Below are 23,723 nucleotides of genomic sequence, written 5' to 3'. Positions count from 1 at the left end.
GGGAGGTGCTGCTGGGGAGCCCCCATCGGGCAGGTCTGGCTATGGATGAACACATCACTTGACACACGTTAACTCATTTAATCCTCCCAACAAAGCTATGAGGTGGATAGTATTACTCTCCATTTTACAGAGGTGACCGTGCAAGCACAGAGAGGTTGAGCAACTTGCCCCAGGTCACACAGCCAGCGAGTGGCAGAGCCGGGATTTGAAACCAAGCAACTTCGGACCAGCATCCATACTCTTACCCTCTGAGGAAGGCAGCTGGGAGCCCCGGAGTCTCCACAGTGACTCTCACCCGGCAGGTGAACCGTCGTCAAAGCTACTTCTTTGACAATGGGGCAGAGCCCCGGCTCCTTCCCAGGGGTTAAGACTTCAGGTTCTGGCAGCCACTAGTCCTGGGTAAGATTTCCAGTTCTGTCACTTGTGGGCTGTGTGGACCTCAGGCCAGTGAAGACCTCTCTCTGTGCCTCAGTTTCCCTGTCTGCAAAATGGGGTTCCGAGCATGCTCCTAAGGTGCTTACTTAGCGTAGGACCTGGCACGGGCACCAACTCCAAATAAGTCAGAGCAGCTATTATTATCCTCCAACATCCCCTCATTTGCTGATCACGGGGTTAATTATAAGTGGCATTAAATTATACACACACAGACGCATCGACCTCCCTTCCCCAGAACCCCTGAATTTCCACCAACACTCAATTACCCACACGACAGCACGACAATAGAGCATCTTCCCGGCCCCTCTCCACCTGGCCCGCCTCCATCCGAGGGTCCCAGGTCTCTGGCACTGAGGCTGCGACACCATTTGGGGGCCGGGCGTCATAAGACAGATGCAGCCAGCAACCGATGACACGTCCAAGAGCTGAGGGAGGCGCTTTACCTACAGCATCTCCTGTCCAGGCTTGCCATGAAGCAGGCTGTGATTGCTCTGATCTTAGAGATGAAGGAGCACAGAGAGGTCAACCAACCAGCCCAAGTATGCACAGCAGGGTGGTGCTGGAGATCAGCCCCCCCGACCCCCAAGCCAGAGGCATAACCTCATTTTGCAAGTGAGGAGGCTCCCACACAGAGAGGTTAAAGGGCAGGGGCGATGCCACACAGAGAGGGAGAGAGGAAGAACCAGGAAACAAAAAAATCAGGATTTTCAGTTTCCCTACGAGGAATCGCCTGGCCTTCCTACAGGGGACTCATGTAACAGCAAAGAGTTCAAAAAACAAACTGAAAAAACTCAAAAGCCGCAGGGACCATCCAGGGAGTTCTGGAGAAAATCTGCCCCTTCAAAAAAAGGGTGTTTATGGGAGCGGGGTCACTGTGACCCAGAAACCCAATCCATGGGAATGAGTATGGGGATCTTGGGGGAAAGAAACCTCGGTGTGTTTTCAGGTATGGAATCCTTCTGGCCTCCGCAGGACTGGGAGGGCACCTCGATTCCGAGAACAGGAGAGGGATTCCACGGCCAGCCCGGAATAGCACCAACCCCCAGGTCCAGCCTGGCCAGACCCGGGGGAGGGGCAGGGGGATGGGCAGCTCCTCAGAGGAGGGGAGAGAGAAGAGAGACAAAAATAAAGCAACACGAAAGTCGGGGCCTGTCCGTGAGTCACTCCCACCCGCTCGTTAATTTTCGCCTTTGCAGAAGTGTAAGCCAACTGATTTTTTTCATGCTCCCCACACACAACACCCCGCCCCCCGCCCCCCGACAACGCTTCTGAAATATCAGAGACAAGACAGAAATGGTACGTCGGGGTTCTTTTTTTTTTCCCTGTGTGTGTGTGTGTGTGTGTGTGTGTGTGTGTGTGTGTGTTTGTGTGTGCCTTTTCTTTCCTTAAAGAAAAAAGAGAGAAGGGGGGAAAACCCCGAAAACCACACTCAAAACCCGTGAGCTTCTAGAAGGCCAGAGGGGGTGACAAGTTGGACCGCTGGGTCAGCAGACCCAGGTGTCACCGCTTCCTGTGCATCTCAAGCTAAGATCTGCCTATGTCCGGGCTGTCCGTGCTCCTGGTGACAGGCTAACATGCGCTTGAAATTCACCCCTTCCAACACCCCATCTTCTCCGGCTATAAGCCAGGAGCTTTCTGGTTCCAGGCTGAAGTCAGACAAAATTTTTGAAAGCATCTGAAAAGCCCTCATTCTCCCTAGCGCAGTGGTGTGACTTTTGTCCACGGACCCACACGGGGTTTTGTCAGCTTGGCACCTGGATCTTGCCCCCTGTCCCCACTGGAGGCTGAGCCCCCCTGCCTGGCGGGCAGCTGGGGTCTCTCCACACCCCCCCCGCCGGGCATCTTTTGTAGCGGGAAGGACAGGGCAAGGGCAGAGAGGGGCACCTCCTCCCTGCAAATTCTGGGAAACGGGCCACCCACCCACGGAGGGTGTGCCAGGAGGCTGTCCTAGGTGCAGAGGAAAGCGGGGTGGCACCTCAGCGCCCCTGCCTAGGCCCCCTGCCTCTTTCCAGAAGCACAAGCCCTCCCTCTACCCCCAGAAAGGGAGCCACGGCCCGCAACGTGCTGGCCAAGCCCACTGCACTTCCCAAGAACCTTTCTCAGGCTCCAGATGACTCTACAAATGGAACCTAATGCAGCTCCATTTGGGGAGGGGGGGGCGGGGCGGGGATAGCTTTCAGCTGCAAACATTAAGCTTTGTCAATTATCCCCCAAACCGGCCAGGTTTATAAATATCCGTCTTTATTTTTAGGGTTTTCCTCCCCATCCCGAACTCTCTCAATGCCCCCCCTCCCCCCATACACAATGGCTACACTAAAGTCACGCGAAGCAGGTGAACCCAGGGCTCCCGGGCGCGGCGCCTCAGAGCCACGTGGTCCCTGCCCGTTCCTGCCTGCCCCTTCCCGGCCACCTCGCTGACCATTGTTTGGTGGAGTAATCAGCGAAGCCACAGGTCTCCTAGCGCCTGGCTCCTGGGAGCGGCAGCTGGAGGTGCGCTGTGCGCCAACACCTGTGACAGGCCGTTCAGTGCCAACCCAGAAGGCAGGAGGGGAAATCGAGTCATCCCTGGAAGCCGTTTGCTGAGGGGAAGTGGATCTGTCTCCCCAACCTGTCCCGGATCTAGGGAATACCAGGCAAAGCCCCACGCTCTGAGCAGCCCAAAGAAGAAAATGAGCGCACAGTGATGGCTCCAGAATTGTCCCCCCAGATGCCACCACTAAATCCCTGACATCCAGGGAGCTTCTCCCCTTCCACCTGCTCCTGACACCTCGGCCCAGAACCACAGCCCCAGCGTTGGGAAAAAAATGCCCCATGTCTCTGAATGGGGCCCACGGATATGTGAAGATGCCCAGGGTCCCCTGGGAAGCAGGGGAAACAGAAAGGTGCTTGGAATGCTCCAAGGGGCTAGAAACAGAAGCACGGTCAGTGGGCGATGATTCTGTGCGGGCAGCAGGCAGGCGCCTGGCTGGCAGTGCTCCTCTTTCCGTGCCCACCACACCGCCAGGGCCCCTGGGGGAGGAGGGTTCCCCCAAGGAGCCCAGCCCACACCCCAGCAGCGCCCTCCAATGCCACACCCCGGCCACACCAGAATGACCCATCCCCCTGTCCCCGCAGAGGGTGAGGAGTGGGCCAGGCGTGGTCTCTCCTCGCAGGATGGCCACCGACATGACAGCACCAGCCCCTGTCCCCCCCGGGGGGCCGATGTCATTGGTTGGGTGGCAGGAATAGAAAAGCGCCATGAGCTCACCAGGCAGGCCGGGTCTCCCGCGACGTTTTGTTTGCCTGTGCCCAATTATACCAACTCTCAGGGCAATCAAGTATGGCGGGTGTCTGCCCCCAGGGGGCTGGGGGGGGGCCGGGGCCCCAGGCAGAAGTGCACCGTCATGGTGAAGGTGCCCCCCAGGCCCGGGCAGAGGGCAAGACGAAGCTTTCTGGAGGGGGAAGAATGGAGACACAACAGCAGGCATCAAGAGATGCCTCTCGGAGGGCATTGTCGGGGGCGGGGAAGGGGTGCCAGCCAGAGACCCAGGCCCAAGTTGGTGGGCTCTAGGATTGGGGGGCGGGAAGCAGCCGCCCCCCAGCCCCAGCTGCCTGCCTTCCGCAGCCAAAGTATCAGCTGGCAGAGGAAGAAGAGAGCTGAGGGACAGAAGGTAGGCGAGATTGGCAGGGGGAGGGGGCACAAAGGAAGGGGACCCTGGGAGGGGGAGGGGAGCTATGCAAATGGTAGAATCGACAGAGTCCCTCAGCCATTAATAAAAGCTCCAGCAGCGGCGGCTGGTATCACAGGAGTAGAGGCGCGGGCTGGCTCTCTCTTCTCACTGGTGCAAGGTGGCTCAGAGGGGGAAGCAGGGCACCCCAAACAAAAGGAACCCTTGCCCCCTGCACCCCAGGAACAGCAACAATGGGGAACATCGAGGGAAGACTAGAACCCCGGCAGCCAAAGTCCTGGCGGGGGGGGGGGGGGGCGCGGGGAGACCAATGGGAGCCCAGAGCAGGTGGGTCCCTGTCCTCGGGACCCTCGGGGAACCTCCGGCTTTTGTCCCCGCTTCTCAGAGTCCTAATACCCAGCCTGGACACCTCAGATGCCCACCCACCTCTTCGCGAGCTGGGGGCCAGGCTGGTTTTTCAGGGGTTTGGCCAGAGGCAGAAGGGCCCCACGCTCAGAATGAGGACTCCCCCAGATGGAGATGGGGGGACAGGGGAATCCCAGCTGAGCCCAAGAGGGGGAGGGGAGGCACCCCCCAGACGAAGGCGCTGGGGAGGTTTGTTAATTTGGGGGATGAGGACCCTAGGGGGTGGCTAAATTTGAGGAAGGGTTGCAGAGGAAAGGACACTCAAAAGCTGCTTATTTACGGGGCTACTAGAGGAGGATTTGAAATTGGGGAAGAATCACTAAAGAGGAGGCTCCAGATTTGGGGGGTGTGGCTGAAAAAAAGATTCCACTTTGGGGTGGATTCTCTGATTTGAGAATTTTGGAGAGAAAGCAGCCGAAGGAGAGTTCTCTGATTTAGGGGGGGTTTCGCGGGGGTAAGTGTCCAGGATTTGTGTGTATGCTGAGGGGGGAGGGTGGAATTCTAAATTTGGGAGTGATTTCCGTAAGGAGCAGTGAACTTGGCCGCAACCCGGCCAAAACCCTTGCGCTCAGAGTATGGGCGCTCTAACTCGGGGGGCTTCCCTCCGGGCACAGCGCCCCCCGCGCACCCCCTTCAACCTGGTTCAGACGGCTCCACCCCCCGAGATGACGTCACTGCCCCTCCCCCCCCAGTCCCCGAGGGGGCTCCCAGGGCGTGCAGAACCCGCGACGCTGGCAGCTCCAGGGGCGGCTTCCCCTCTCCCGGGATCCCCACGGGGCCCCCAGCTCCGAAGGGAGGTCGGGGGCCGGGCGCGCGCGCCCGCCCGTCCGCCAGAGTCCCTGGGGCTGGGGGCCGCCTTGCCCCACCTGGAGGAGCTGGGAGGGGGCGCTGGGGCCACAGTAGGGTGGGGCAAGGCTAAGGTAGCGGAGACCCCCCCACCAAAGGATAGATGAGACCGGGAGGGCGCTATGGGGAGACAGCATTGAGTAGGGGGGTTCTCTAGGGGAGGGGGATTGGAGAGCGAAGGCGGCGGGCACAGCAGCCGCCCTGGGCGCACCGGCCAGTCGGTGCCCCCCTCGCTCCCACCTGGAGCCGACTGTCCCGGGCTGGTCTCCACTCCGGGGCGCCCGCGCGGCCCCCACCCCCAGCACAGCGTCCCCTGCCTCCGGGACCCGGCCGGGGAGCCTGGCCGGGCGCCGCTGGGGCCAGCACCCCCTCCCCACACACACGCGTCCTCCGTCCGCGCCTTTGCCCCGCCCGCAGCCCGGGGTGGTGCAGCCGGCGGCGCTGGGCAGCTTCCAACGCCGCGCTCCGGGCGAGTCCAGCCCAGCCCCCTCCCCCGCCGCGGCGAAGCCCCCAGCCCCGCCCGCCGAGCCCTCCCCGCTGCCCCTGTCTGCCCCGGCCCAGGCCCTCAGGGGCGTTGTTCGGACGCAGCTTGCCGGGCGCGGCGGCTGGGCGTGCAGCCGGCTGCAGCGGAGCATCCTCCAAGCACAATGGCCGTGCGGGCTTCCCCGGCACAAAGCCGGCGCTTTGCCCACTCCGCTGCCTCCGAGACCCCCACTGTCGCGCCTGCATTTTTTAAAATCGAATTCACTGATTTTTTTTCCCCCCTTTACCTGGAGGCTGGCTGGGCTGGGCTCCCCCGGCTCTGCCCCGCTTCACATCCTGGCTGTTGCATGGGATTCGAGCAGAGCCCGAGCGCCAGCGGCTCGCGGCGTGCGCGCGCCGGCCGGGCTGCCGGGCGGGCGGCGCGAGGACACTCACTGCGGCTCGCGCTCCCCTCGCGCCGGCTCGCGCGTCCCCCCAGCCGGTGACGTCATCCCTTCCGCTAGCGCCGCCGCCGCCGCCGGCTGGGGGCGGGGCCGGGGCGGGGCCGGCCCGGGCGCGTCACTGCGCAGCCGCGCAGTCGCCACGCCCCTCGGCCAATGAGGCGGCTCGGCGGGGTCACGTGGCCGGGGGCGTTTAAAGGGCTGTGGGAGCACGTGGGGCGTGGGGCTTCGCGCGACACGTGGGTGGCGGCGTCAGCCCAGGGCATCTGTCTGTCCGCGGGTCCGCCCGCTAGCCCCAGGGCGCTTGGCCCAAAGGCCATGGTGTTTGCCATGTGCTGCTCTAAACTCTTCCATGGCTTCCCAGTGCCATGGCTTCCCAGTGCCCTCCGTGTAAAATCCAGCCCCCTCTAGGGGGCCCACTTCTCTGCATTCGCACCCATCACTCTGCCTCCAGGTGTCCATACCTAAGCCAAGCCAGCTTCTTACAGTTCTTTCAATCTGTTCACTGCTGACTCAGGGCCCTTGCCCCTGCTGTTTCTTCACCTGGAATAGTCTTCTCCCAAGATCTTTCCCTTCTCTTTTTTCCCGTCTCTGCTTAACCTGCAGCTCCTGGGAGGAGCCTTCCTTGATCATGACCATCAGCCACCCCACACTCCATTCTCTGTGCCATTGTCCTGATTTAATTCTGGTCATGCTAGGGTGTGGATCTCCATGGGGCCTGGAGATCCCTGTGTCTTGGCTGCATGAATGAGGGAATGAGTGAGGGAACATTTCCTGCAGAGTAACCACTTTAAAAACATCTATCCTAATTACCATCAGCTGCTGCCCTTGAGGCAGGACAAACCACAGTAGGAACCCCAGCTCAAACACTGACTTGCCGTGTGGGGCCCTGCCTCAGCTTCCCCACCTGCAAAATAGGTTTGCTTCTCTGGGTCTCAGTTTCCCATCTGTGAAATGGGGCAAGGTGGCCACTGCTCACAAGAGAGTGTAAGGATGAAGTGTGATACTGTGCCTGACTGGCCTGTAGTTGGTGCTTGAAAATGGGATAATGAGAAGAGAAAAAAAAAAGAAAAGAAAAACAGAAAGATTACCACAGAGGGTGGGAGGGCTCAAAGACACCAAACAAGATTGCACAGCAAATTATTGTATTCTGAACCTGTTGGAAGCGTTTTATTTCTCCAAGGTATGTGTCTGGAGAGGGCCTCATCCCCACAAAAGGACTCAAGTTTAGAATTTGGGGTTTTTCCCTCCAAAACCATTGATTCATTCATTCCTGGCCAAAGATGCAGATATAAACAAAAGGCATTAACTCAGGGAACAAAATGAGAAGGCGGAAGTCATAAATAGGAGAAAAGAGAGGAGAGAATGAATAATTCAACAAGGAACCTAAATTAAGCTTGGAGTTTCCCAGCGGCCAGTGCAGGTTTGCAGAACCTATTTTGTCCTCCTTCCTAGCAGTGTGACCCTGACCTAGCCATTGACAATCTAACCTTGGTTTTCTCATCCAAGCAACTGGGAAACAGCCTCATCTTGAAGAATCAAATGGGATGGTCTGTGCACAAACACTTAGCTGATTTGAGGTACACAGTAGGTGCTCAAGCCTTGCATACTCGATGGAGGTAGAGTGAAATGAGACTGCTCATTGGCTCAATGAGCCACACTCAGCCCTGCCACCTATTAGGAGAGGGACTTTGAACAAGTCACTCAGAGGCTCACTGTTACCATCTGCAAAAAGGGTGCAACCACATCTACCTCTGAGGGTTCTTGTGAGCGGTAAAGGAAGACAGTTGTAAAATATGGTGCAGGAAACCAGCCCATTCAGGCCATCAATCTGTGTGCCAGGCTGTTTTTAGGGCTGGGGCACAGAAATAAACAAAAAGGCTAAAAAATTCCTGCCCTCCAGGAGTTGAGTCCAGTGGAGGAGATAGACAATATCTCACTTGGGGTAAAAACCCAAGTCCTCCTTGCAGCCCACAAGGTCCCCCACTGCCTGCCCCCATCACCTCCCTGCCTTCACCTCCTCCATCTGCACCCCTTGCTCACTCCATTCCACCCATGCCAGCCTCCTCACTGCTCCTTGCAAACATCAGGCACAGTCCAGCCTCAGGGCCTTTGCACTGGCTGTTCCCTCTGCCTAGGATGCTGTTCCTCCTGCTCTTCCCAAGACTGGATCCTCCTCATCCTTCAAATCTCTGAAAGACCCTCCCTGACCATCCTGCCAAAGTTTATCTTCATCTCAGTACCAAATTATTTATTACAATTTGGGACTGATTACTATCTGGGACAGTTTGCTTGTTTTCTGTCTGTCTCCCCACTTTATCTGTGCCTATTTGCCCATCTGCCAATGTAGGACAGTAATAGTCTCTATCTCCTAAGGTTGTTAGGAGGGTGAAATGAGTCACACCATCTAGAGTCTAGAAGCGTTGATAAATGTGACCACTGTCAATGGAAAAACCAGGATGACTAGCCAGGTGATCATAAAAATCAATACAAGGAGAACAGAACATTCTAGTCTGATATTGTTGCAGCCTCTGGCCAGCCCTGGAGGGTTGACAAGTGTCAGAAGGGCATTAAAGATCCCGTAACACCAAACCAAGACCTCCTGCAAGCCGAAGCTTGTAGAGGAAAGAGAAGAGAATGTTCTCCCTGGGGGCACAGCTTAAGCCTCAAAGTTCTACAAGGTGGAAAATACTAGAATTGGGAGGTGGGGCATAGTAGGTTCTGGGTCTCTTTTGTGTCTGCCAACCACAGGGACTGGCAAGCTGTGGATGTGACTCATTGCTTGTTGGGTGAAACGTTCAGTTAATGAACATCTCCACCTTTTGCAGGGGAGTGGTGGGCTTTCTTCACCCTTCTACCCTCCTCTTCCTTCCCTGACAGCCCAACCTCCACCCCAGTATCTCCCAGAACCTGGTAATTAGCTTCATTGTGTTTTTATTGAGACGACTCCAGAGAAACCATCAACTGCCCCATCACGTTATGTACACAGGACTCCTCATGCCAAGTTCACAGAACCCAGCCTTAAATTCTTGCAAGCCATTTCCAAAACATCTCCCCTACAACTCTGCCCTATGCCAGAGAGTCCATTGTCTTTGTACATTCCTTCAAGTTAAACATTTCCCTCTCTGTCTCTTCCCAAGTTCACTTCAAATGCCAAAGCGAAAAGGGGCAGATGGAGACACCCCATTTGCAGACTGGCTGCTCTTTACTGGGTTCAATGTGGGGCCCCTGATTTAGTTTATCAGGTAAGCATTAGGGCTCTGGAGTCAGAAAGACATGGTTTCAAATCCTGGTGGTAGCACTTAACAGAATTCAACATCCCTTCATGATAAAATACTCAGCAAACTAGGCATAGAGGGTATTTCATTGACCTGATAAAGAACATCTACAGCTAACATCACACTTAATGGTGAAAGACTGGATGATGTCCCCCTAAGATCAAGAGCAAGACAAGGATGTCAGCTCTCACCAATCCTATTTAACGTTGTACTGGTTATAGCCAGGCAATTAGGCAAGAAAATGAAATAAAAGGCATCCAGACTAGAAATGAAGAAGTAAAACTATCTCTATTTGCATGACATCATTTGGTAGATAGAAAATCCTAAGGAATCCACTAAAAAAAACTATTAAAACTAGTAAACAAGTTCAGCAAGGCTGCAGGACACAAGATCAATACACAAAAATCCATTGTATTTCCTAAGCATTGGCAATAAACAAGCAAAATGAAATTAAGAAACCAATTCCATTTGCAACTGATCAAAAAGAGTAAAATATTTAGTGATACCTTTACTGAGAAATGCAAAATTTTATATTATGAAAACAACAAGACATTGATGAAAGAAATTAAAGAAGACCTAAATAAATGGAAAGACATCCCATGTTCATGGATCGGAAGACTTAATATTGTTAAGATAGCAATATATCCCCAAATTGATCTACAGGTTCAACCCAACCCTTATAAATATCCCAGTTGGCTTCTCTGCAGAAACTGACAAGCTGATTCTAAAATTCATATGGGAATTAAAGGGACCCAGAATAGCCAAAACAATCTTGAAAAAGAACAAAGTTGAGGGGCTCACACTTCCCAATTTCAAAATTATTGCAAAGCTACAGTCATCAAGACAGTGGAGTCCTGGCATAAGGATAGATGGTCAATGGAATAGAACTGAGAGTCCAGAATAAACCCTCTCATCTATGGTCCATTGATTTTCACAAGGTTGTCCACTCAGTGGGAAAAAGAATGGTCTTTTCAACACGTGGCACTGGGAAAATTGTATCCACATGCAAAAGAATGAATTTGAACCCCAACCTCACACCATATGTAAAAATTAACTCAAAATGGATCCTAGACCTAAATGTAAGAGGTAAAATTGTAAAACTCTTGGGTAAAAACATAGGCATAAATCTTCATGATTTTAGACTGGACAATGGATTCTTTGGGGATGATAAAAATATTTTAAAATTAGATTGTAAATGATTGGTGATGATGGTGGTTTGTGAATATACTAAAAACTATTGAATTATATAACTCAAGTGGATGAATTGTATGGAGTGAGAATTATATCTCAATAAAGCTGTCATTTAAGAAACTCTTGGTTAAACTTAAAAGCTTTTGCACAGCAAAGGAAACCATAAACAAAACAAAAAGACAACATACAGAATGGGAGAAAATATTTGCAAACGAAGCAACTGACAAGAGATTAATCTCCAAAACATACAAACAGCTCATGCAGCTCAATATCAAAAAAACAAACAAGCCAATCAAATAATGGGTAGAAGATCTAAATAGGCATTTCTCCAAAGAAGACATACAGATGGCCAAAAGTCACATGCAAAGATGCTCAACATCACTAATTATTAGAAAAATGCAAATCAAAACTACAATGAGGTATCATCTCACACTGGTCAGAATGGCCATCATCAAAAAATCTATAAACAATAAATGCTGGAGAGGGTGTAGAGAAAAGGGAACCCTCTTACGCTGTTGGTGCGAATGTAAATTGGTACAACCATTATGGAGAACAGCATGGAAGTTCCTTAAAAAACACTGTAATAAAAATAGAGCTACCATATGATCTAGCAATCCCACTCCTGCGCATATATCTGGAGAAAACCATAATTCAAAAAGATACATGCACCCCAATGTTCATTGCAGCACTATTTACAATAGCCAAGATATGGAAGCAACCTAAATATCCATCGACAGAGGAATGAATAAAGAAGATGCGGTACATATATACAATGGAATATTACTCAGCCACGAAAAAGAATGAAATAATGTCATTTGCAGCAAATTGGATGGACCTAGAGATTATCAAATTAAGTGAAGTATGTCAGACAGAGAAAGACAAAAACCATACGATATCACTTATAAGTGGAATCTAAAATATGACACAAATGAACTTACTTACAAAACAGAAACAAACTCACAGATAGAGAGCAAACTTATGGTTACCAAAGTGGATAGCGGGGGTGGGGGGAAGAGATAAATTAGGAGTTTGGGATTAACATATACACACTACTATATATAAAATAGGTAAGCAACAAGGACCTACTGTATAACACTGGGAACTATACTCAATAACTTTTAATAACCTATAATGGAAAAGAACCTGGGAAAGAATATATACATACACGTATAGCTGAATCACTTTGCTGTACACTTGAAACTAACACATTGTAAATTAACTATACTTCAATTTTTAAAAAGACATTAAAACACACAAACAAACAAAAACACTTGGCTATGCCACCTCTGTGTTACATGACTCTGAGCAAACCATGTGTGCCTCTGTTATTCTCAGTTTCTTTGTCCTGAAATCAGGTATAATTAGACCTAGCCCACTCAGGCTTTCTGTGAGGGTCAAATGAGCCATGTCACAGGAAATTATTTTGGCAAGTGTAAAGAAATACTTGAATCTAAGAGAAGGGAACAAGCTTGAATTACCAGGTACAACCCCACTGGGGACTAGTATACAGCTATGAAAAAGGATTGGTAGCATGGACCCATGAGGAAGTATCTCCAGGATAATTTGTTCATGATAACTGCAAGAGGAGAGTTTGATTATCATGTTCCACCTTTCACCTAAGTTTTCAGCTTATCCTTCCTTATTTTAATATGAGCAAATGCATACATTTGCATATCTATAAACCCAGTTCACCACCACCATCCAAAATAAACAAAAGATGGGATGGATGAGTCATTCAAACATTTCTCTTAAAATGGCATCTTTCTCTTTGTGGTGACAGAATAGTTCTGAATCTTCATTGTGGTTGTGGTTACACAAATCTGAACATGTGATAAAATGGTAAGGACTACACACACATCACACACACACACACACACACACACACAAGTGCATATAAACCTGAAAAGTCTGGAAGATGTCAGTAGAATGTCAGTTTCCTGATTTTGACAATGTTCTATGATTATGGAAGATGTGACCACTGTGGGGAAGCTGGGTGAAGGGTACATGGGCCAATCTGTACTATCTTTGCAACTCCCTGTGAATCTATAATCATTTCAAGATAAATGCTTCTCAAGGAGCATATTGGGAGGCTGAGGTGTGGCGTGTATGTTCTGTCTGCTCCCCATGACTGGGCTGGGCATGGGTGTTGCTTCCTATTTGGAGTGCCTACACACAACACTATGCTAAACATTTTGACTCTCACCCATCCACGCAAGCTGCTTTCCCTAACTCTCCAAACCCAGCCATTCTCCATTTAAGCTCTTACAGATGGTTAGTCAGAGAAGAAAGTGAGGCAGCCCTAAATTTTTGGAGCATGAAGAATAGGGAGCATATGTGGGTTGGAGCCCAGGCCTCTATGTCTGGACCCCTCTGCTCCCCTGGCATTTTGAACCTGTATTAGTTTCCTAGGGCTGCTGTAACAAAGCACCACAAACTGGGTGGTTTAAATGATGGAATTCTATTGTCTCACAATTCTGGAAGTTGGAAGTCCCAAATCAAGGTGTTGGCAGGGCTGTGAGGGGAAGCCTCTGTTTCAGGCCTCTCTCCTTGGCTTATACACGGCCATCTTCCCCCGTATCTCTTCAGATCATCTTCCCTCCGTGCATGTCTGTCTCTGTGTCCAAATTTCCCCTTTTTTTAAGGACACCAGTCATTTTGGATTAGGACCCACGTTGATAACCACATTTTAACTTGATCACCTCTGTGAACACCCTATTTCCAAATAAGGTCCCTTTTTGAAGTCCTGATGGTTAGGACTCCAACATAACTTGTTTGGGGTGGGGGGGGGGACATGATTCAATCCAGAACAACCTCGCCCAGAAGGTGACTCAGCTGAAATCCATCTAGGACTTCAGCTGCTGCTGGGTAATTAAGGGACTTGGCATCCCCAAGACATACTACTAGAGACACCAGACCCTGGCCCATACATCAGGAGCACCCTTTGCTGATGGCAAGAGGATCCAGGCTTTCAGGGAGGCTGGAGATGCCATGCCTCAGGTCAGCTCTAGGGCCTGCCTGGAACATGGAGAGATCAAGGGACTTTACTGCACTATCTTCCTGGGAACTCAATGACAATCTTCAAAACTGGCCTCTGGGGCTTCCCTGGTGGCACAGTGGTTGAGAATCTGCCTGCCAATGCAGGGGACACGGGTTCGAGCCCTGGTCTGGGAAGATCCCACATGCCGCGGAGCAACTAGGCCCGTGAGCCACAACTACTGAGCCTGCGCGTCTGGAGCCTGTGCCCCCCAACAAGAGAGGCCGCGACAGTGAAAAGCCCGCGCACGGTGATGAAGAGTGGCCCCCGCTTGCCACAACTAGAGAAAGCCCTCGCATAGAAACGAAGACCCAACACAGCCAAAAAAATAAAATAAATAAGTCAGGAGCTCTTAAAAAAAAAAAAAAAAAAAAAAAATATATATATATATATATAAAAAAAAAAAAAAAAAAAAAAAAAAAAACTGGCCTCTGTTACCTCCTACCTGGTGCAGATGCGGTCTCTGGACTCACCCATTTTAAGGGACAGCGGCCTAGATTTTCCACCAGGTGGGGGCTGAGTCTTATATCCAGGGTGCAAGGGACACACCTAGTCTCACCATCCAGACCCCCTGCTTCAGCCTCACCAAGCCAGGGTCCTCTACTACCATCACCTTGGGTCCCCAAGCATAGCACCTGAACATCTGGGTGGACCTAAGGTGATTTTAAGTTCTACATACACAGAGCATGAAACACCACAGAATCACGCTGGCCAAAGCTAGTCACTTCTCTATTTTCTTTTCCAGGAGAAAGTCTTGGGTGATGCCAGCTGAGTCATGAACGCCTGCCTGCTCACATTCTCTCAACACTTTTTCCAGGAAGGAGAGAGTTGGTCTTGCTGGGAGTCTGTGCCCGAGAATGGTGGTCACAGCTCAGATTGGATCATTGCCCTTGAATAATTTCAAGGCTGGGCCTTCATCCTTTTTCTTTGTAAACTTTGGCCTTACTTATTCATTGGATTGGTTACTTTTACTTGCTTTTGTGTATTCATTTCATTTGCATCCAGCTCTAGAGAAGTGTGGCCTAATGTTTCTTTTTTAAAAAGAAGTTTGGTTACCTAGAAGCAAACAAGTGGAGATAAAGAAAATATGAAGTAGGACTTCCCTGGTGGCGCAGTGGTTAAGAATCCGCCTGCCAACGCAGAGGGCACGGGTTCGAGCCCTGGTCCGGGAAGATCCCACATGCCGTGGAGCAACTAAGCCCGTGTGCCACAACTACTGAGCCTGCGAGCCACAACTACTGAAGCCCACGAGCCACAACTACTGAAGACTGCGCGCCTACAGCCCATGCTCCGCAACAAAGAGAAGCCACCGCAACGAGAAGCCCGTGTACCACAACGAAGAGTAGCCCCCACTCGCTGCAACTAGAGAAAGCCTGCACGCAGCAACGAAGACCCAATGCAGCCAAAAATAAATAAAAATAAAAATAAATTTATTAAAAAAAAAAAAAGAAAATATGAAGTAACCAATGGTCAAGCACCTCCTCCATGTTTGAGGAGGATTAGAGTCCAGGGAAGATTGAATTATCTTGATGAAACTTGGTGATGCCGAGCAGTATGGGCCTCCATGAGACCCATTTTACAGATGAGGAAACTGAGGCTCCAGGAGGTGACATCACCAGCTCAGGGACAAGTGTGGAACAAAGATCAGCCTGACTGCAGAAGTTATACTCTTTCCTTCCCCGACGGTCCTCCCTCCAGATGTTTCCCAGGCTCTTCCCACTTCCTCACTTGCCCGCTCCGCCCCTTTCTGCCACCCCTCAGTTTTGCCAACTCCTGCCTGCCACCTGCAGGAGCCCCTTCTGACTCTTCCTGCCCTCAAATCACTCTGAAAGCTGGGCTGGGGGCCCAGGATGGGCTGGGGGCTCATCAATCCCTCTTACAGAGCCAAGCACACCCTGGGGCTTGCTGAATACCTGTGAAGTGTGTGGGACCGTCCCTGTGTGTGAAAAGGGTTAACTCACTTTATTTGCATACCATGCCCAGATGCATTTTGGGAACAGACTGCAGCATGATGCAGGGGCTTGGGGTGGGGGCTGGAGGGTAGTCCTGGAGCACCAGGAGAAGTAGATGAAAGGGATAGGGTTTCTTCTGGGCAGAGCTAGAAGGGTCTGAGCGGGGGATGTGGGCAGGAGTGAAGCACAGATCACCCTAACTACTGGGGGGTGCTTAGTCAGAGTAACATTCCTTTTCCCTATAATGAACCAATCAGAGAGGTGCAGGCATCCAGAGGGGGGGTCCCCCCAAGGAGCTGTCCTCAGTTTACCTATCTGCAGTTTGGGCATATGGTATGTTCTTCCAAAAATTTAAGCGGCGCAACAATTCAACCCAGCCTGGGTTAACCACTGTGTGAATTTAATCACATGAGTAGTAGGCATTTAATAGATGTCAGAGTGTTCATTTTTCACACCTCTAAAGGAAACCAGGCCTCGGAGAGGGGACGTGGCTTAGCCAGAACACACAGTGGGCAGGACACACAGCAGACATGGATGTCCCAGCAGGGCTGGAGCTTAGCCCTCTCCCTGCCACCCTCTCTGGCTCCCACCCGACCACAAGTGGGATCGTCCTGGCAGCAGAGATGTGGCGCAGGATAAAACAGGAAGTGCTAAATAAATCCACTCGCCTGGCGTCCCAGTTACCCATGGAGTGTCTCTCCTGGTGCCTGGCACTCTGGGGCCCTGGAGGGGGGTGCTTTTCCTGTGCCCGTGAGACTCAAGGCAGCTGCAGCATTTCAGACACTGCACATGGGTCCCCCAGGCTATGGTCACTGCCCTTGTCCCCCAGTATTGCCGTGACTTTTCTAAACTGAAAGAAACTAAAATATTGGGATGTTTCTGAGCTGGGAGCAGGCCTCCTGCTGAGGGAAAGGGGAGGGTCGCTGACACAGGATAACAGAATCCATCTGATGAGCACCTACTATGTGCTGGGCTGAGAGCTTCCCTTGTCGCCAAGCAGCTGGAATCATCCCCGTGGAGTAAGACTGATGATTTCTGCCCATTTCACAGCAGAGCAAATTGAGGCTCAGAGAGAGAAGGGATGTCCTGGCATTCACATAGCTTGGGACAAACAGGGCTGGGTATAGGACACCAGGTTTGACTCAGCTCATTTCTTAATTCATTCATGCATCTGACAGATACCTATTGGGCACCTACTGTGTGCCAGGGAGTGGGAACGCAGCAAGGAACAAAATAGGCAACAGTCCCTGGCTGACTTTTTAGCGGAAGAGATGGACGTAAAACCAGATAAATAAATGCAAGGTGGGAAGTGCTAGGGAGGAAGAGGAAGGAGGAGCGGGGAAGGGTTGGGGGTGCAATTTTAAATTGGGTGGTAAGGGAAGGCCATGCTGTGATGAACAAAGGTCTGAAGGCATTGGATGAAGAACATCCCAGGTAAAGGGAACAGTCAGTGCAAAGGCCCTGGGGTAGGACTGTGCCTGGTATGTTGGAGGAACAGCAAGGAGCCTGTGTGTCTGGAGCAGAGTCAGGGGGTGGGGAGAGGGAGGAGGGGAGGGCAGGGAGGGGATGGTGCAGGTCGTGCAGGGCCTTGTGGGCCACCTGGAGGACTTGAGCTTTTACCTCCAGGGAGATGGGAGCCCTGGGGGGCTGTGAGCAGCGAAGAGGCAGAACCTGACTCAGGTGCTCACAGGCGCCCTCTGGCTGTCACAGGGAGAACAGACTGTGGAGGGCGAGGCGGGGAGGTAGCTGGGAGACCAGGGGAAGGTGCCTATGCTGGTTCAGGTGGCTGATGATGGGTGTCAGAGCAGGGTGCAGGCAGCTTAGGGGGAGAAGTGGCCAGATGAGGGACAGACTTGGGAGACAGAGTGACCCTTGACCACACTTTCCTTGCAGTCTTTCTGGGGCCTGGGCAACCTGAAGGGACTGAATGGGGACACATTTATATTCTTTACCCCGATAAGGGGTGGTGCCCACAGCCCGCCGCCTGAGTCCTCTGGCTCCTGCAGCTGTGCCACAGGTGTTGTGTAACGAGGTTGAGGTGTGGGAGCCCCCGCCCCCCCAGGCAGGGCAGCCTGTGCCCCCAAGCCTCAGTAACCAGGTGCCCACTCTACCCTGAGCACTTGAGCAGGAGTCCCCCAGAACGCTGAGCCGGAGACACCAATGACATCAAACCTAGAGGCCCATGGCCCACCCCCAGCCACTCCCAGTGTGTGCCACACCCCGCCGAGGCCCCAGTGACAGCCACAGCCAGCCAGTGACCGGGGCTGGGCGCATCACCAGAAATGACATTTCCTGAGCACACTCTCTGTTCCAGACTCTGTTCCCAGCGCTTTCTGGTGACCCTTCACAGCCCTGGGAGGTCTGTGCTGACACTGCTCCCACTTTACAGGTGAGGCATAGAGAGGCTGAGGACAGCCCAGGCTTCAGTGAGTCAAGCTGAGCCAATGCTGCCCTGTGGTCTTGGGTTAGTGGTCCCCTCTGCCCTTGCACTGCTGGCTCTCGAGGGGCCTGGAAGGTCAGTGGATTTCCCAGAGCAGAAACCCCTCCCTGACACAGGCCAGTCTTCAATGCTTCCAGCGATGGGACCCCCCCACTCCCTGTATGAGAGAGCTGCCTTGGTTTTGGACGATGCCAAGAGTTAGTTTTTCCTTTAATCCATCTGGTCTCCGACCTCTCCCTTTAACCTCCCTCCTTTGGCCCTGGTCCTGCTCTCTGGAGGCTGTTCAGGAAATGTGTCTCTCTTCATCCTCCTCCTTCTCCTCTGCCCTTCCCTCCCCCACTTCCTCTCCTCCGCCTCCAGGCAGCCCTCAGCTTTCAGTCTAAGGAGCAGAATTGGAGAATCGATGAATTCCAGGGTTTGGAGTCAGACACACCGGCCACTTGGCAGTTCTGCAGCCTTGGACAAGTCATGTTATCCCTTGGAACCTCTGTTTCCTCATTTGTGAAAAAGAAGGCAATATCCCCTGTCTTGGTCGCCCCTGTGGCCCCCACGCCCAGCTCAGGGTCTGGCACACAGCAGATGCTCAATAAACATTTGTCAAACGAATGTTTTTCCTTTCAATGATTGGTCCACTGATTACTACTCGCATGCTCCAAATCTTACCCTTCTTTTTTTTTTTCTATAAATTTACTTACTTACTTATTTATTTTTGGCTGCGTTGGGTCTTCGTTGCTGCACGTGGGCTTTCTCTAGTTGTGGTGAGCGGGGTATACTCTTCATTGTGGTGCGCGGGCTTCTCACTGCGGTGACTTCTCTTGTTGCGGAGCACGGGCTCTAGGCGCGTGGGCTTCAGTAGTTGTGGCGCATGGGCTCAGTAGTTGTGGCTCATGGGCTCTAGAGCACAGGCTCCATAGTTGTGACGCACGGGCTCAGTTGCTCCGTGGCATGTGGGATCTTCCCGGACCAGGGCTTAAACCTGTGTCCCCTGCATTGGCAGGTGGATTCTTAACCACTGCGCCACCAGGGAAGTCCCCAAATCTGACCCTTCTTAAGAGCGTTCCAGAGTAACCCCCTCACCAGCACCCAGCCAAACTCTCTGTGCTCTGCCCTCGCTCTTCTTCCTGACTCACAGCCTTTGCACACGCTGTTCCCTCTGCCAGGAATGCTCTTCCCTCCTGCTTTGCTTTTCATCTTTTATACGGCAGCTGAGGAGTCCTCCATCCATCCTCCATCCGGCTCCCTCCCTTCTCAAACAGTTTGCATTTAAATCATTAACTGTGATAGTTAATTATGTAATTAACCGCTTAACATCTGTCTTCCCACACATTCTGTCAGGATGGCAGGACTTTTTGTCTGCTTTTTCATACCTGTAGCCGCAGCAGCTTGGACAGCACCTGACACATACTAAGTGCTTGATAAATGCTTGTGAGTGAAAAAAATGAAGAACTTGTGTTATACCCCCATTCTGCCTGTGTCTTCCCTATGCTCCAGTTTACCAGTGTTTTTTTTTTTAATTTTTATTTATTTATTTATTTATGGCTGCATTGGGTCTTCGTTTTTGTGCGAGGGCTTTCTCTTATTGCGGCAAGTGGGGGCCACTCTTCATCGTGGTGCGCGGGCCTCTCACTATCGTGGCCTCTCTTGTTGTGGAGCACAGGCTCCAGACGCGCAGGCTCAGTAATTGTGGCTCACGGGCCTAGTTGCTCCGTGGCATGTGGGATCTTCCCAGACCAGGGCTCGAACCCGTGTCCCCTGCATTGGCAGGCAGATTCTCAACCACTGCGCCACCAGGGAAGCCCATTTACCAGTTTTTTGAATTGAATACATTCCTCCTAGTGAGGATGCAAGCAGAGAAAGTGGTAGCATCACCTCCCTGTTTTTGCACTCCATACTCCTCTTAATACAATCAAAATGTTTTCACTTTTTCCCCCCTTTTTCAGTTTTTCTCATTCAGGAGCAGAAAATGTTAAAATATGTTGATGTAGTCAGAAGTGTTTTAAGCCTTCAGACAATTCAGACTTGAGAATCAAGTGATGGCGGAAGAGCTAAAAAAAAATACATTCTCGTGTATTAGGAGGAGAAAGAAAATGCCATTTCAATAAAATCGAGGCTCGTTAATGCTGGAATATAAAGATAGACACTTCCTGTCCTCGACACGCAAACTTTACCCACAGCTGTGGGTACCAGGCCCTGCAGAATGGCTGGGGCAGGGCGGCCACGAAGAGACTATAATTGCTCCGGAGTTGAAGCCCTACGTGTTCGCGGAGCCATGCCAAGATTGGATGAAGGTCACAGAGGATGTGAGATGCTGTGGGGAAGGAACTGTCCTTGGGGCCCTCCCAGGAGATAGGAAGGGGAGGGGCTCAGCCTCCAGGAGAAGGGATTCTCATGCCCTGTTGCCTATTACAGGTGGAGTCTTGTCTCGGTCAGGTCTTCCACACATGTTTATCCTCCTGGGGAGGGAGGTTTCTAGTGAACACCCAAGTACCCACTATGTAACCTTGGGCACATTGCACACCCTCTCTGTGCCTCAGTTTCCCTATCTGCCAAATACAGGCAATAATTTAATATTAAAGTTTTAATATTAGCTATGATTATTTGCTATTATTATTAGCTCTTCGTATTGTTTTTGTTGTTGCTTTTATAATACCCTATCTGCAGGGAGTATGCCCAGCCCCTGGACTTTTCCTGACAATTGCCCCTGCCCCTCAGTCCCACTAGCACAGCGCCCCCTGTCTCGTTCACAGTGTTACCCCACCCTCCTGTCTTAAGAGATTGGACCAGGGAAGCAGGCTGAGCCAATCAGATTCTTTCCTCTGGGAGTTTGGAGTGAGGGCCCCAAAGCACGCAGAACATACCACTGCCTTGGGGGAGGGACAAGCAAACTGAAGAATAAAGATGGTAATTGCAGATCATGACAATTGCTACAAAGAGATAAAAGCACGGTAATATGATGGAGGGGTACGTGTGGAAGAAACTTTAGTCAAGGGGGCGGGGGGTGGGGGACCTCTCTGAAAAGCTAAGAGATGGCACGCAGAGCAGAGGGAACAGCAAGGGCAAAGGCAGGGCAAAGAGTTTGAATTTCATCCTTGGGGCAATGAAAAGAAACTGAAGGGATTTTTAACAGGAAAGGGATTAAATTTGTGGCTTAAGAATGTCAATCTAGAAGATGAAGGAGCAACATTTCCTGAAAAGAGCCAGCCTGTGTTTAACTCACAGCCCCGACTGCACATCTGTTCATTGATGGGAAGTTGCTGCTTGGGGTCTGTGTTCAGAAGGATTCTGAGCCTGAGTCCCGGTTCTGCAGGGAAAGGAGTGCTGCAATCTATTAGTGATGCCTGGGTCCTGTCTCCTTGTGATAGAGTTCTGTTATTGGTTAGTGATGTCTGTCATAGGCAACTGAACAGACTATGGTTGTTTGTATGTTACGTGTTTGCTGTCCAGGGTTAAGAGGCTGCTCCTGCTCACAGAAAATTCTCTACACCCTCCTGGGAAGGACAGTAAGATGGATCCTGGACCCAGACAGACAGGGTTCAAGTTTTGGCCTGACTGCTCCTTCTCTGTGTGACTTTGGGCAAGTTGCTTTCTTACACTGAGCTTCATTCCCTCCTCTGCGAAGAAGGAGCAGACATCTCGCCCTATGGACTTAGTCTGTGGATTGTATGAAGGAGTATGTGGGACATCCTGCCATGCAGTAGGACTTGGCTGTAGTGGATATTGGCCTCTCCAGGCCCCCCTTGCTGCGGCCCAGGTTCTGAAGCGGAATCCATTTTATCTCCAGACCCAATTCCAGGGTTGGTTCCAACTCTGTCCCCCAGACCTTGGCAGGTACCCTAAGCTGCGTCTTGCACCTGGGTTCTGTTCCCAGAGCTGCCAGAGCCTTGGCATCCATCAGCCACAGACATGCCCCCACCTGGTGACGGTGTGCATGAAACAAAGTGGGCACAGGGACGGATGGCCTGGGACTCTCGTGGAGGGGGAGGTTTCCCACACCTGGCCTCCACTGGCTGCCCCCCAACCTGGACCCACCAGGGAGGGTTCTCCTTGCCAGCTGGAGTGGGGACTGTCCCAATGCCTGTCTGCCTCCCAGCTCTTGGCCTGCTCTCCCACCATCAGCATTTATGTTTGCAGGTGGCTGGGGCCACTCTGCCTCCCCTGTTACTTGGCACGGACGGAGGGATTTGGGGGTACTGTGAGGAGTGGGGGACACCACAAATGCAATCCTCGACACTCCATCCTCCACTCAGCAACCAGAGGGACATTTTTTCCCCGCGCCATGCGGTATGTGGGATCTTAGTTCCCCGACGAGGGATAGAACCCATGCCCCCTGCATTGGAAGCCCGGAGTCTTAACCACTGGACCACCAGGGAAGTCCCCAGAGGGACATTTAAAAACACAAACTCTATCCTCTCCTTCCTCTGCTTGATCCTTCTGTGGCTGCTTTTGCCCCCGGGCTAAATCCCAGACTACTCTTTCCACTGCCTAGGAGGCCCCCACACCCCCTGAGCCATCCTCTTCCTCTTCATTCCCCTCCCCCATCTGGCCACCGTTCCAGGCTAAACTCTGAGCCTCTGAACTTGCTTCATGCTTCTCACAGGCCAACCTTGCTCTCACCTCCAGGCCTTTGCACATGCTGTTCCTCCACCCAAAATGCTTTTCCCTCCCCTTCTTCAATCTTCAAGTCTCGGTTTCAATGTCACCTCTTCAAGGAAGCCCCCCTTGATGACGTCCCCCGACCCCAGTCTGGGTTAGATGCCCCTCCCTGTGTGTCCACCATCAAAGCTCCGATCGCCTGTTGAGCCCCAGCTGCAGCAGGCACCCATCTCCTAGTATCCATCATCTCGATGGAATTTTCACCCCTCCAGGGAGTCGCCTCCGTGAGGGTCCCCGTGACTCAGGTACCAGAACACAGGTCTGCCTGCCTGGCTAGGGTTCGAAACCCAGCTGTGCCACCCATGCACCATATGACTTTGGATCAGTGACCTCACCCATCTTGGATCCTGTTCTCTCATCTACAGATCATGACGGCAGGTGGGGCTTGTTCAAAGAGTGACTCAAGAATAAATGAAGGAATGGGACTTCCCTGGTGGTCCAGTGGTTAAGACTCCGCACTCCCAGTGCAGGGGGCCCAGGGTTCGATCCCTAGTCAGGGAACTAGATCCTACATGCCTCAACTAAAGATCCCGCATGCTGCAACCAAGGCCCGGCACAGCCAAATAAATAAATAAATATTTAGGACAAAGAAAAAAAAGAAGGAATGAATGAACGAACAAACGAATGAATTGTGCTTGTCAGCGTGTTTCACACACGGTAGCCAGGGGCGTCTCTTTAAAACCTGAATCAGAAGATCCTGTCACTCCTGCATCAAATCCTTCCATAGGTCCAGTACCCTCTCAATAAAGTCCACATTCCTCCCCACAGCCCACAAGGCCCTGCACCACCTGCCCCCATCCCCTCCCTGCCCTCCCCTCCTCCCTCTCTCCCCCTCGCTCACTCTGCTCCAGAACATGGGCCTCCTTCCTGTTCCTCCAACATTCCAGGCACAGTCCTG

The 23,723-nt window shown here is 51.9% G+C and overlaps 1 protein-coding gene across 1 annotated transcript in view; it reads right to left on the bottom strand.

Annotated features, from left to right (window-relative positions):
- The window catches only part of PTPRS (protein tyrosine phosphatase receptor type S), a 121,486-nt gene that overhangs the window by 97,419 nt on the left and 344 nt on the right, over positions 1 to 23,723 (bottom strand). The gene's annotated exons all lie outside the window — the stretch shown is intronic.

Source organism: Balaenoptera borealis (assembly GCF_965194805.1).
Source record: "Balaenoptera borealis genome assembly, chromosome: 2".
NCBI lineage: Eukaryota > Metazoa > Chordata > Mammalia > Artiodactyla > Balaenopteridae > Balaenoptera > Balaenoptera borealis.
The sequence above is the reverse complement of the archived record's forward strand: the minus strand, read 5'-3'. Positions and strand labels throughout refer to the sequence as shown.